The following is a 12,327-nucleotide window of genomic DNA, read 5'->3' on the forward strand; positions in this document are numbered from 1 at the left end:
TGTGACCAAAAACATTTTGCTCTCAGGCTTTGTTTTTCTGAAAATTCTTTTTTATGTTTCTCCCATGGTTGATCTCTCTAGAATCTGAGATCTGACAGCTGAAGGGACTTCGAGGTCCATTTCTCCCTGAAAGCTGACCACAGACCATCCAGAAAAAGTGATTTCCAATAAATACCCTACGTGTGTGATGATATAGAGATGAGGGAGAGAGACTGTTCGATTACAGAAGTGATACCCCATCTCTTCTATGGGTAACCCCAAATTTGTTGCTACTGAGGTTCTATAATGCCAAGGCTTGCAGAACTATCACTTTTATAGATAATGATATGAAATCCCATGTAATGATGATTATCCCAACACAAAGAGAGGTTTTTTCCTTTTTTATGATTATGAAAATACACACACAACTGGTAAAAATACACACGATACAAAGGATATGCAGTAAGAAGGCTGTCTCTCCCACAGACCCTCCAGGCCCATGCTCATGGGGAACAATGGCCACAGATGGATTTCCAGGCTGTTCTTGGTCACCTCAGCCCTCTGCTTCTTTCTTCTCCAACACTTTCTCTCGGGCTTCAAGGCAGGCAGCAGACATGGAGATAGGACTGGTGGTCATGGCGCTCAGCTTTGAGCCGTTACTATCAGGAAGGGAAGGAGAGAAACTTGGGTGTGTTGAGTGTCAACTGTTACCAGGCACAAATCCGGGCTCTGCATGTGAGATCTCTACTCCACAGAGCAACTTACAGAGGTGGGTATATAATATGATGAAGTAACAGAGGGTCCAAGACACCAGATGGCCAGCCCCCAGCCACAGGCTTGTAATAGTCACAGGACCCGGATTCAGCCCGCTCTTGTTTTGACCATGCAGCAGGAGGAGGCCTGACGGTGCAGCCGCTGCCAGGGAAGAGGCACGTCTCTTGTCCCTTTGCTACCCAGAGCTCCTCTAGCATCCTCCTTGGCTGGGAGATGAAGCGTACACCCCCTTCTGAGGATCCTTCTGGACCCAAATGTGAGTTGACACCAGAGATGAGGAACCAGGAGCACCCACATGTAGCATGGGTGAACCCCAACAGGATTAGGGCATTTCACCTCATTGAATCAAATTATTGATTGCACATTTGAGGTCACCCTAGTCTCAGATATCTGAATTCTAAATAAAGACATTACCCAGGACATGTGAACATGTACTGGAAAATATCAGGCAATGGTTCAATCACATCTATTTATACTAATCGGCTGTTAAGTTATTAGAGAAAAAAGTATTAAATGCCAACATGGTTTCCTGTGTCGATTCTCTCTTTGATGCAGGGAATGGATATAACAGTGAAACCTGGCCAGCTGGAGCTGTGTACATCCTATCAGCCAGATACTGGGGGAAGCAGGCAGGGCTGGCCTCATAGTCACACCACCGGAGTCAGGCTGCGGCCACATCACAGGGCTTTGGGAGATTGGGGCCATGTTTGGCTCATGGGGTTAGAGCTGGGTGCAGTGGCGTATGCCTGTAATCTCAGCACTTTGGGAGGCCAAGGCAGGTGGATCACCTGAGGTCAGGAGTTCGAGACCAGCCTGACCAACATGGCGAAACCCCGTCTCTACTAAAAATACAAAAATTAGCTGAGCGTGGTGGCAGGTGCCTATAATCCCAGCTACTCAGGTGGCTGAGGCAGGAGAATCACTTGAACCTGAGAGGCGGAGGTTGTGGTGAGCCAAGATCCCACCATTGTACTCCAGCCTGGGCAACAGAGCGAGACTCCACCTTAAAAAACAAACACCTCAGTGAGGTCCCCCATGCCAGACTTTCAGAGGAGAGCAAGCCTATGGGACTATCATCAGTTCAGCCAGGTACCCCTGAAGGCAGCAGCAGCCCTCACGTGGATCTCAGGACCCCTTTATATGCTTAAAAATGAATGAGGATCTCACAAAGCTCCATCCTTCTTACATCGTTTTGATTATGTGAGTTACATCTCCTAATATTAACTGTATTTGCATTAAAACTGAGGCAAATTAAAACCTGAGAATACACAAGCACTGCACATTCCATGAGCTGCCAGAGCAGCAGCATCATCACATCCAGTGGCCTCTGGAAAATGCTGTGGCACACACAAGGCACATCACACGCTAGCATTATTATGAGCAGGGTCTAGAACCCCCTGGCCACGCTTTGAGAACCTCTGCCCTTGACACCCCCTAGAGAGCTGACCTAGAGAGAGAACCATGTGCTTAGCAAGACAGGTAACCTCATGCCTGGGTCAGCAGCTCCTCTTGGTCTTCTACCTCTCTGACCTTCTCAACCACAACGAATGGGGACATGAGGAAGGTGGCCGTCGAGGGCTGCTGACTCTGGATAACTTACGTGTCCCTTGTGATTCTTATTCTGCTTTGGATGATCCCACAGAGCTCCTTTGAGATCTTTGTATTTTGGCAGCAGGAGGCCCATGACAAACTATTTGGGATTCGAGACTTAGATGCCTCTCCCCAACCCGTTTGTGCAGAAAGATTGACTTTCCCCACAACATAAATGTCCACACTGAAACCCTGTAACTCCATCCTTATTACACGGTTCCAGGGAGACTCTGGGATCATGCTTCACAGTTGCTGTTTGTGCACCAAATAGAAATGTGGCAAGAGGGCACCGGGTCTGGAGAGGGTCTGCTGGTGTGGGGCCTCTGAGGGGGCCCTGCTCTGCCAGTCACTCTGAGTTCCCTGTCAGGAGACTCATAAAGAAGGCCAGCGAGGACTGCGAACACATGTTTATTTTATGAATGACTTCGGGGAAAGAGGAGAAAAAAAAAAATCCTCCGGAATGTCATCCAGGAGGCTGTGTTCTTTTTATTATGTTTTGTCGGTAAACAAAAAAAAATTGCCACATTTAATACTTATACCAGTCCTGTGGGATTTCTCTGACTAATGTAAAATGACAGTTGTCGCAGCATTCTATATAAATACAAGTCTGTTTGTGGGAGCCTGTTCTATTTTTAATGTAAACCACACCTAACTCGCTCTGAAGAATTGTACCCTTGGAATTTAGAGTCCTGTCTGTTGTCTCTTCATGGGACTGTATTATCTCAGGAGCAGCCCGGAAGAAACCAAAGACATCCAGAACTTTTCAGTTTCATGTGAGAATTATTCACCTAATTTTCCCGCAGCCATTGTGTTACTTAATTTATTGTTGTGTGGAGCTGTATGGTGATGTCGCTAATGAGCGACACAGTGTACTTGGTGAGCCAATCCATAATTTAGGAGGCTGCTGATGATCTTTGTGCTGTCTGCAGGCTGAGCAAAGCGGGCAGTAAAAATAAAGAATATACTCACAGATTACAGAAATGAGCACACACCCGCAGATACACGCGCACACACACAATACCCATTACTGGGCTTGCAACCCCCATGGTTGCATGAAGCATGAGCTTATGTGCTGAGAGGTGCAGGGAAAGCTGACTGTAGACTTGATAAGTTCACAGTGGACTCATGGCCACCCTGTTGTGGACTGTCACACATGGAGAGTTGGTGGGAGAAGTTGGCTTCCATGAGGGGGCAAGTGTGAAGCCTTTTATGGTCTGTTCCCTTGCATCCCTCAGCCATTTCTTCCTGCACCCACTCCAGAGGGCGTGAGAAACAGAATGCTCTTTAATCCTAGTGGCAGGTCACCCAGTGACTGGCATTCAGGAGCTGAACTGATTGATGGTAGAATTGATGACGGCGCCCTTCTCTGCAGTTTTTGGACGGGGATGGCAAACGTGTCAGAGGACGACTCTCAGGTGATGACGAGCTTCCCTGTCGAGCTCGGGCTCTGCAAGCTGTGGCAACTGGCATGCGTTGAACCTCCTTGTCATTCCTGCCAGTGAGGGAGAGACCCTCAGGGGAGTCGGATCTAATACTGGACCCCACACTGCAGAGTGATGATCGCATAGGCGTGCCTTCCTGCAAGGTCACAGGTGGAACAGGGTACAGACAGAACACACCGTTCTCTCTGCTGTGAAATTCCCTTTGCACTGGGAGATTTCCCGGCAGAGGTCCTACATTTTGGCAGTGAGAAATGTCAGGGGCTCCTGCTATGTGCGGCCAAGGCATTGGATCTTGATATCGGATCCAGGAAGACAACTTGTGAAAGGAAAAGGCTGAGGGTCTTAAATGCTGCTGTCGTCCCAGCTTCTAGGGAGGCTGGGATTACAGCCTCCTCCATGTTGCAGATTTTCCAATAAACACCCTGGTGATCTGTGTGCCTTGCAGGGGCGTGAAGCCTGGTGTATTTACATACCACGGGCTAGCTTTAAAAATCAACTTTAGATTTGCCTTGCCGTTTGCAATCTCTTGAATAAAGCATTTTTGTAGCCTCCTCAAAATCCTCTCTCTGTGTTTACATTTTAATGGGCATTCCAGTGAAATGGAGGAATTTTTTTTTTATTACTTACATTTATCAAGGAAGGAGGTGGGGATGGAAACCGCCAAGCAGCAGGGCCGCCTCTCTTTAGACTCCTGGGGCTCTCTGCTCTCCAGCAGGCTACGGCCTGATGTGGGCAAAGCATGCCATGTAGCCGGGCAAGCGGGAAGGAGAGGAAAGGCCATTTTAATTTGGCTTTTAAATATACATCCCTGAAAATTTACACAATTTTAAAATAGTACTGCAGATCTCAAACATCGCTGAAAGAAATGAACACGTGTAAGAAGATTATTAAATTGCACTGGTCTATGTGGAAAGTAAAGTCTGTCACATGTAATGAGGTATCATTCCAGAATTATCCTTTTGGAAAAGAAAGGGGGAAAAAAATCCATCTCTCCGCCAGGGCAGAGGAGCCCTTGACTAGTTCTTCATCGCAAATACTCTTGGAAGGAGGGTCCTAAGGTGATCTCTCCACTCCTTGGCAACATTTTCGGGACGGTTTAGGTTTCTGTGGCTGCATGAGGGGAAACCCCTCTTGGATCTTGGGCACAGAAGCCACCTTCTGGAGGCAGTAAGTTCTTTTGGATGCGGAAACGGAGTTTCTGCTTACCCTAGCATGTAGCTAATATTAAGATCTTCTTGTCCAAAGGGCTTCCCTATCACAGTCGATCATATAGTGGTAATAAAATTGGGCCAAGGCAGCTTCCGGGGCTTTGCATACGTGGAACTGCCAGTGTTTTAATCTCCCCCTGGGGATGTCTGTCTCGTTCCTCCCCTGACATTCCCAGGAGATCCCTAATTAAAGCTACAGATGCGGTTTAAAAATACACTCACCAGATGTTAGTTTAAAATGACCTATAACGGGCAGCAGAGATGGAAGAGGCTGACGGTGTCTGAGGCCTTCGGGTCGCCTTTTCCTAGGCTGTCATTCGGTATGCAAATGAAGCCCAGCAGAATCTGAGAGCCAGCTCTGCCAAGCCATAAAACCAACTGCTTTGAAAGCAATGCATCAGTAATTCTTATCACCTGGCATCTGGAGTGCGGGAAAGCTCCGTTCCTAACTAGAACATGTCATAGCATGACTTAGGAGGAAGCTCTCATTTTGCACTCCGCAGACAATTTAAACTGATGAATCTGCTTGCTGAAGCTCATACAGCTCCCTTTAGGACAAACCATTTTTTAAACCAAATCCAGGCTCTGAGACACCCCTGCTATGACTTGACTGGGCCTATATACTACGGAGAAGGGGCCTTGTCTGGCAGCACAGCTTGTGTGTGTGTGCGTGCGCGTATGTGTGGGGTGGGTTGTGGGGGCGGGTGTCAGACCCTGAGGCTACACTTCTGGGGTTTTGTTTGGATTCTTCTGTGCAAGTTCCCACCAAGTTCCCAGTGAGTTAGATCTCAGACTTTCAGGGTAGTCCCGGTTTGCCTTGCAAAGCTAAGGAAATGGGGAATGTCATGGGTGTCAATATCTTTGGGAATGAAAGAACTCTCTTTTCCTGAGAACTGAAATTTACCAGCAGGATATTCCTATCGGGTATTTATCAAAACAAACATATAGGTCAAATGACAGTTTACTCAGCAGCCACCTGTCAGTGCCTTGGGACGTCAGCAGTCCCGGGGATGCCTGTCAAAGCAGCTGAGTGCTCTAGGCCCTGCACATTGCCAGCTTCCCTCCTGATGCCCTGGAGCTGGGACTCCAGCTTGAGGCTTCCCCGTGCTTTGGATAAAAAAATGGGCCTGCACCTGAGAACCATATACGTCTCGCTCTGGGGAGAAAAACCAGGCAGGGCTCTCACGCAGAGGAAAAGCGAAGCCAGGATTTATACTCAGAGAGGATGGGCAGAGAGCATTCACGCATGTGTTCTCCAGGGTGGAATCTGCCAGGCTGACTTACAGTGCAGGAATTTCGCCAGTCAGTGGAGGTAGATGTGTTTATAGATAACGTTAAAAAAAAAAAAAAAAGGCAAAAACCAAGATCTCTGCAACCTTGGTATTTGAAACACAGAACACGGGTTTGTGTAATAAGTAAAATGTGGTTAAATAAGATGAATCTGTTGGTGGTGGGGAAGAGAGCCTGTAAAGGCAGACTGGGTGTCTCAGAGGCATAATTATTTATCAAACTAATTAAAATGTAACCACCGGCTCATCGACTCCATAACCGGCTTTCCTGCCCAAGAAGCAGCCCTCTCCCGAGCACCTGTGATTTTATTTTTCATTCATTATCCCACTGGAACACAAAACAAAGACCCAAATTGGCCACCTGGAATGGCCGCTCTCACCCTCTGCCTGGCCGTGGCCTACCTGGACAGGGTGTTGGGGAGGGATGCATGGGGACAGTGTTGTTCACAGTGTGGGTGAGTGAGCGAGCCCACCTGGCCCACCATGAAGCCCTGAGATGCCAGGAGCTCTACAGGCTGTGGCCTGGGGCCGCCTGTGATGGAGGGCACCTGTGTTCATCAGCGCCCGGAGGCTTGGGCTGTTCAGTCGGGCCATCCCTGTAGCCCAGAGCTGCCTGGTAGGGCTTTGCCATGGATGCCTGGCTTGGAAGAGTCATGATTAGCATGAACTTGCGAACCCAGAGCAGGCGAATTGACTTGGGGGTGACGAGATGCACCAGCTGGCAGAAGCAGCGTCTCTCTGGCCATCCTTCCAGAATGGAGCAGGGTTCCTGGCCCATAGTCCCTGCTTCCATGACCACCCTTGCCTCCCAGGAGCGCGTATGTGTGATTGCAGGGGTGGGCGGGGAGAGGACGCTTAGCAGAGAGAAGAGGTACAGGACTTGTTACATAAATGACTTGGGACTGTTGAGGAGGTGCAGAGAGGTCTGTTGAGAAACGAAAGGCAGAGAGCCTAGCCCAGCAAGGCCAGGGCGAGGTACCTGGCAGGAGGCCTTGACTCCTTGATCGCATTTCTCTGTTTCATGTCCCGAGGTGGGCAGGGAGCTGGGAACCTCCCCTGAAGAGCTCAGCACTGGGCCTCCTTCACGGAGCTCTCTTGGGGCCAACAGGGAAGGCCATTGCCCTTCTGTCTTCCTCACTCCTGTTCTCTGGAGTCCCCATATTTGTGCCAAGGAACTCATGGCCAGAGTCCCCCTCCCTATCTTCCTCTGGGTCATAGCTCCTAGGTCCCGTCCAGGAAGAAAGAAAATGAGGTGGCAGGTCCAGAAGCCTTTTTGCTTTTCTGTTGGTTTGTGTCCCTGAGGCCTCTAAGCAGCAACCGATACATGACTTGAATACGATCCCTAGTGATTTGATCTCTCTGGGGGAGTTGTTTAGGCAGATTACGGCAGATAATTGAGCAGAATGCTGGTGAGTCCATAGTGGCCTGGTGGTTCCAGGAGGCCTGGCTTAGAGCCAGTCCGTCAATACCTATCACCTTGTGAGGGGAACAGAGACTGAGGACCTGTGTCTACCCGACTGCCACATTGTCCTCTTCCTTTGCAGGGAGGTAAACAACCCTTGCGAGATTGGGAGAGGGCGTGTCTAATAGGCATTGCGGTGGTTCATTCCATGTGTCAATTTAACCAGGCCTTGGTACCCAGATGTTGGTCAAACACCAGTCTCGATGTCTCTGTAAAGGTATTTTGTAAATGTGATGAACATTTAAATCAGTAGACTTTGAGGAAAGTGGTTGACCCTCCACAATGTGGGTGGTGGGCCTCATCCAATCACAATGTGGATGGTGGGCCTCATCCAATCACAATGTGGGTGGTGGGCCTCATCCAATCACAGTGTGGGTGGTGGGCCTCATCCAATCAGGGACAGGCCTTGAGAGCAGACGGAGGTTTCCCTAAGAAGAAGGAGTTCTGCCTCCAGGCTGCAACCTGGAAGCACTGCCTGAGTTTCCACCCTGTTGCCTCGTGGAATTTGGCTCAAGATTACAGCATTAACTCTTACCCGAATTTCCAGCCTGCTTGTCTGTCCAATAAATTTGGGATTTGTCAGTCCCCACAATAGATCGTGTGAGCCAATTCCTTACAAATAAACTTTTCTCTCTCATATATATGTATATTATATATGTATAATAATATGTGTGTATATCATAGATACATATATATCATATATACATATATAACATATACATATATTATACATATATGTATGTATATTATATATACATATATGTACGTATATTATATACACACATATATATTATCCTATTGGTTCTTTTTTGCTGGAGAACCCTGACTCCTACAGAGATGGAGGTGCCACTTCCTCCTCCAGATTTTGAGGCTTCTGCTCTTGACACCTCAGTCTCCCTCCTGCTTTGGTACTCACCCAGCACCCAGTCCCGTTAGGTCCCAGGAGGAAGGATGCAGAAGAAGAGAATGCACCCCCTTCCACAGAAACAAGTGCACACAAATGACGATGCCACCTATAGAGTCATGCCAGGTAACAAGGGATGAAAGCTACTCGCGTGGGGCTGGGACATGGGTAGCACAAAAGGACTGGCCTAGTTCTGGAGGGTTTGGAGCCGTCTGCCTTTGAGTACAGACTGTGCACCAGGAGCATCGCTGAGCTTTTCCATAAAGCCCACCATGTATGCAGGAATGGACTCCTTGTGCCAACGCATCGTCCATTCATGTATTCAAATATTGACTGAGCACCTGCCATGTCCCTGATGTTCTTCCAAGTGTTGGAGATAAATAGTGAACACGACAAAGCCCTGCCCTCATGGAGTGCACATGGGAAGGGCATTCAGTCAAGAACTAAAACATCAGCGATTTTCAAGTTGGTGTGTGTGCCAAGAGAAAGAAAAAAAGTAGGATAAGGCAATGGAACTACAGTGGGAAGATGCCTGTGCAGTGTGGGTGGACTTAACGCCACTGGAACATACACTTAATGATAGTTAAAATGGTGAATTTTATGTGATGTCCTTTGGACTAGTCCGTTCTCACACTGCTACAAAGAAATACCTGAAACTGGGTAATCTATAAAGAAAAGAGGTTTGATTGGCTCACAGTTCCACAGGCTGTACAGGAAGCGTGGCTGGAGAGGCCTCAGGAAACTTTTAATTATGGTGGAAGAGGAAGCAGGCATGTCTTACATGCCTGGAGCAGGAGGATGAGAGAGAACAGGGAGGGGGCTACACACTTTTAAACAACCGGATCTGGTGAGAACTCACTCCTATGATGAGACTAGTGAGGGGGACTCCACCCCCGTGATCTAATCACCTCCCACCGGGCCCTCTTCCATCATTGGGGATTACAATTTGACATGAGATTTGGTCAGGGACACAGACCCAAACCATATCGTGTATTTTTAAAAGTAAGTTCAAAATGTTCTAAAATGTATTATGGTGGTGATTGTGCAACTCTGTGAATATACTAAAACCACTCAATTGTATGCTCCAAATGGGAGAATTGTATGGAATGTGAGCTCTATCTCAATAAAGCTGTTTAGAGAACAAAAGACAAAGCCAGGTGAAGGTGGAGTATTTCAGATACAGCAGTCAGGGAAGCCCTCTCCAAGGAGGGACATTTGGTAGGAATTATTGTCATCATTTTTCAGATGAGTTTTAAAGAGAATGAATGACTTGTCCAGAGGGACAGGTCTAAGATGCACACCCAGGCACGTCTCCTTCCGAGCCCTTCCTCCTGCCCTTCTTGGCCATTCTGAGTTTTTTCCCTCTCTTCTCAAAGCATGTTCATGCTGATCGCACTCTGTTTTGTTTGTTGGTTGGTTGGGTTTTGTTTTGTTTTGTTTTGTTTTGTTTTGTTTTTTTGAGACAGAGTTCTTGCTCTGTCACCCAGGCTGGAGTGCAGTGGTGCAATCTCAGCTCATTGCAACCTCTGCCTCCCAGGTTCAAGCAATTCTCCTGCCTCAGCCTCCCAAGTAGCTGGGATTACAGGTACACACCACCATGCCCGGCTAATTTTTGTAATTTTAGTAGAGACAGGGTTTCGTTATGTTGGCCAGGCTGGTCTCGAACTCCTGACCTCAAGTGATCCACCCGCCTCAGCCTCCCAGAGTGCTGGGATTACAGGCATGAACCACTGCGCCCAGCTGATCATCTCACTCTGTTCTAGGCATCTTGATTTTCTATCTTGTCTCCAGCAGACATACTGGGAAACAGACATTCAGAGCCTGACCCAGGGTCCCCTAGCCAATGATAGGGCCCCAAACAACACTCTGTCCCAGGAATCAGCAAACTTTTTCTGTAAAGAACCAGCCAGTAAATATCTTAGACTTTGCCAGCCATATGGTCTGTGTTGCATCAACTCAACTTTGCTGTTGTGGAACAAAAGCAGCCATAGACAATATGTAAACAAATGGATGTGGCTGTGTGCCCATAAAACTTTATTTGCAAATACAGGCAGCCGGCTGAATTTGGCCCATGGTTATAGTTTGCCAATCGTTGCAGCTTGTCATTTTTTCTTCTCTGGAAAGATACCCTGGATAAGGTAAGACTGGAGGGAGGCTTGATGCTTCCTGCCCCTGCTAGCCTACCCCTGACTTATACTTGTGTCCAGGAAAAGGCATGTGAAGTGCTTCATGCAGCCAGATTCCCCAGAGGAGCAATATGAAGCAGGACCCCTGTCAGATGCAGACATGTCTCTGTGGAGAGACCAAGACTAGGGGAGGGCCCAGGAAGTAGCCCTTTCCCAGATGGTTGCTTTCTCCTATGAGCAGCTAATGTGCTGCCTGCCTGCCTGCCTGCCTGCATCCATCCCTCCTTCCTTCCTTCCTTCCTTCCTTCCTTCCTTCCTTCCTTCCTTCCTTCCCTCCCTCCCTCCCTCCCTCCCTCCTTCCTTCTTTCCTTCCTTCCTTCCATCTTTCCTGGCTTCCATCCATCATCTATACATTTATGTATTCATTTATCTCTCTATGCATCTATCCATCTATTCATGCATTCTTTGCTTCTTCCATCCATCTAGCCATGCATCCTTCCATTTGTCCATCCGTCCATCCATCCATCCATCTATCCATCCATCCATCCATCCATCCATCCATCCATCCATCCATCCGTGCACTGTCTCATTCAAAAACATGACTTCAGAGCCTACTCTGTACCAAACAATGAATTAGACCACAATAATTCAGTGGAGGACAGGACACAGTTTCTGTTCTCAAGGAGTTCACACCATGAACAAACCCATACATAGTCCACAAACCAAAGGAGTGAATGCCTTGATAAAAATATGGTATTCATAAGCCTAGGCCATATATTTATGGAAGGAAGTAGCCTGGGCTGGCCAGGGTGCTTTTCATGATACAAGACATTCGTTCTTACGCCAGGCCTAGACACAGCCTTGATGGCACTCCATCACCTTCTCTCAAGACACCAGCTCTTTGACCACAAAGGGTTTCGGAGGTGGAACATTTCCTAAAGGGCTGTGGGCAGCCTGCGCCCTGAGCTCTGGCTCATGGTTGCTGAGCATGGAGCTGCCTTTCAGCTGTGCAAGGCCTCCAGCTTCCCCATGGCATGGAATAGGAAAGAGAGCTCCTTCCCAGGCATGTGGGGACCATGCCGAGGCATATCTGGTGGTTGGCGGTGATGGGGGGTACTGTCATGAGGAAGAGAAGTGGAGCCACTGTTCTCTTCCCACCCACGGAAGCAGGTGACCAGCCTGTGCAGCCTGTTCAGCCTGAGCAGAATGAGACACCCGCCAGGAGGTGGGGCACAGCTGTCATCCTGTCCAGTGAAACAAAAATATTTCCATTCTGTTTGATATCTAAGAGCAAACAAAGTAGGTGCGAGATTGTCTCTGGTAAGGAAGAATACGCCAAGCTCTCTTGTTAGGGCTCTGAATTGAGCTGTCGCCCAGCCTGGAGCTGGCTCCCCTGTAAATAATGATGAAAGCAGCCCCAGCTGGCATTTGCCCAGCCAGGGGGTGGTGATGACCCCAGCCAGTTCGGGCTTCCCGTGGCTGCCACCAGCCTAATGCCTGCATGATTGTTCTGCCGTAAACATCATCTGTGTGTGCGTTATCTTCAGACAGTC

At 48.3% G+C, this 12,327-nt stretch overlaps 3 protein-coding genes across 11 annotated transcripts in view; 2 read left to right on the forward strand and 1 right to left on the reverse strand.

The window, feature by feature from the left end:
* Positions 1-1,793, reverse strand: part of DNAJC11 (DnaJ heat shock protein family (Hsp40) member C11) — a 708,487-nt gene extending 706,694 nt beyond the window's left edge. The window contains exon 1 of the mRNA XM_050787294.1: positions 1,784-1,793. The gene's annotated coding sequence lies outside the window, so the exon portion shown is untranslated. The remainder of the gene's footprint in view (positions 1-1,783) is intronic.
* The window catches only part of CAMTA1 (calmodulin binding transcription activator 1), a 1,003,074-nt gene that overhangs the window by 578,659 nt on the left and 412,088 nt on the right, over positions 1-12,327 (forward strand). The gene's annotated exons all lie outside the window — the stretch shown is intronic.
* Positions 1-12,327, forward strand: part of VAMP3 (vesicle associated membrane protein 3) — a 707,779-nt gene that overhangs the window by 271,832 nt on the left and 423,620 nt on the right. The window lies entirely within an intron of this gene.

The sequence above is a fragment of the Macaca thibetana genome, chromosome 1 (assembly GCF_024542745.1).
Source record: "Macaca thibetana thibetana isolate TM-01 chromosome 1, ASM2454274v1, whole genome shotgun sequence".
Classification (NCBI taxonomy): Eukaryota; Metazoa; Chordata; class Mammalia; order Primates; family Cercopithecidae; genus Macaca; species Macaca thibetana.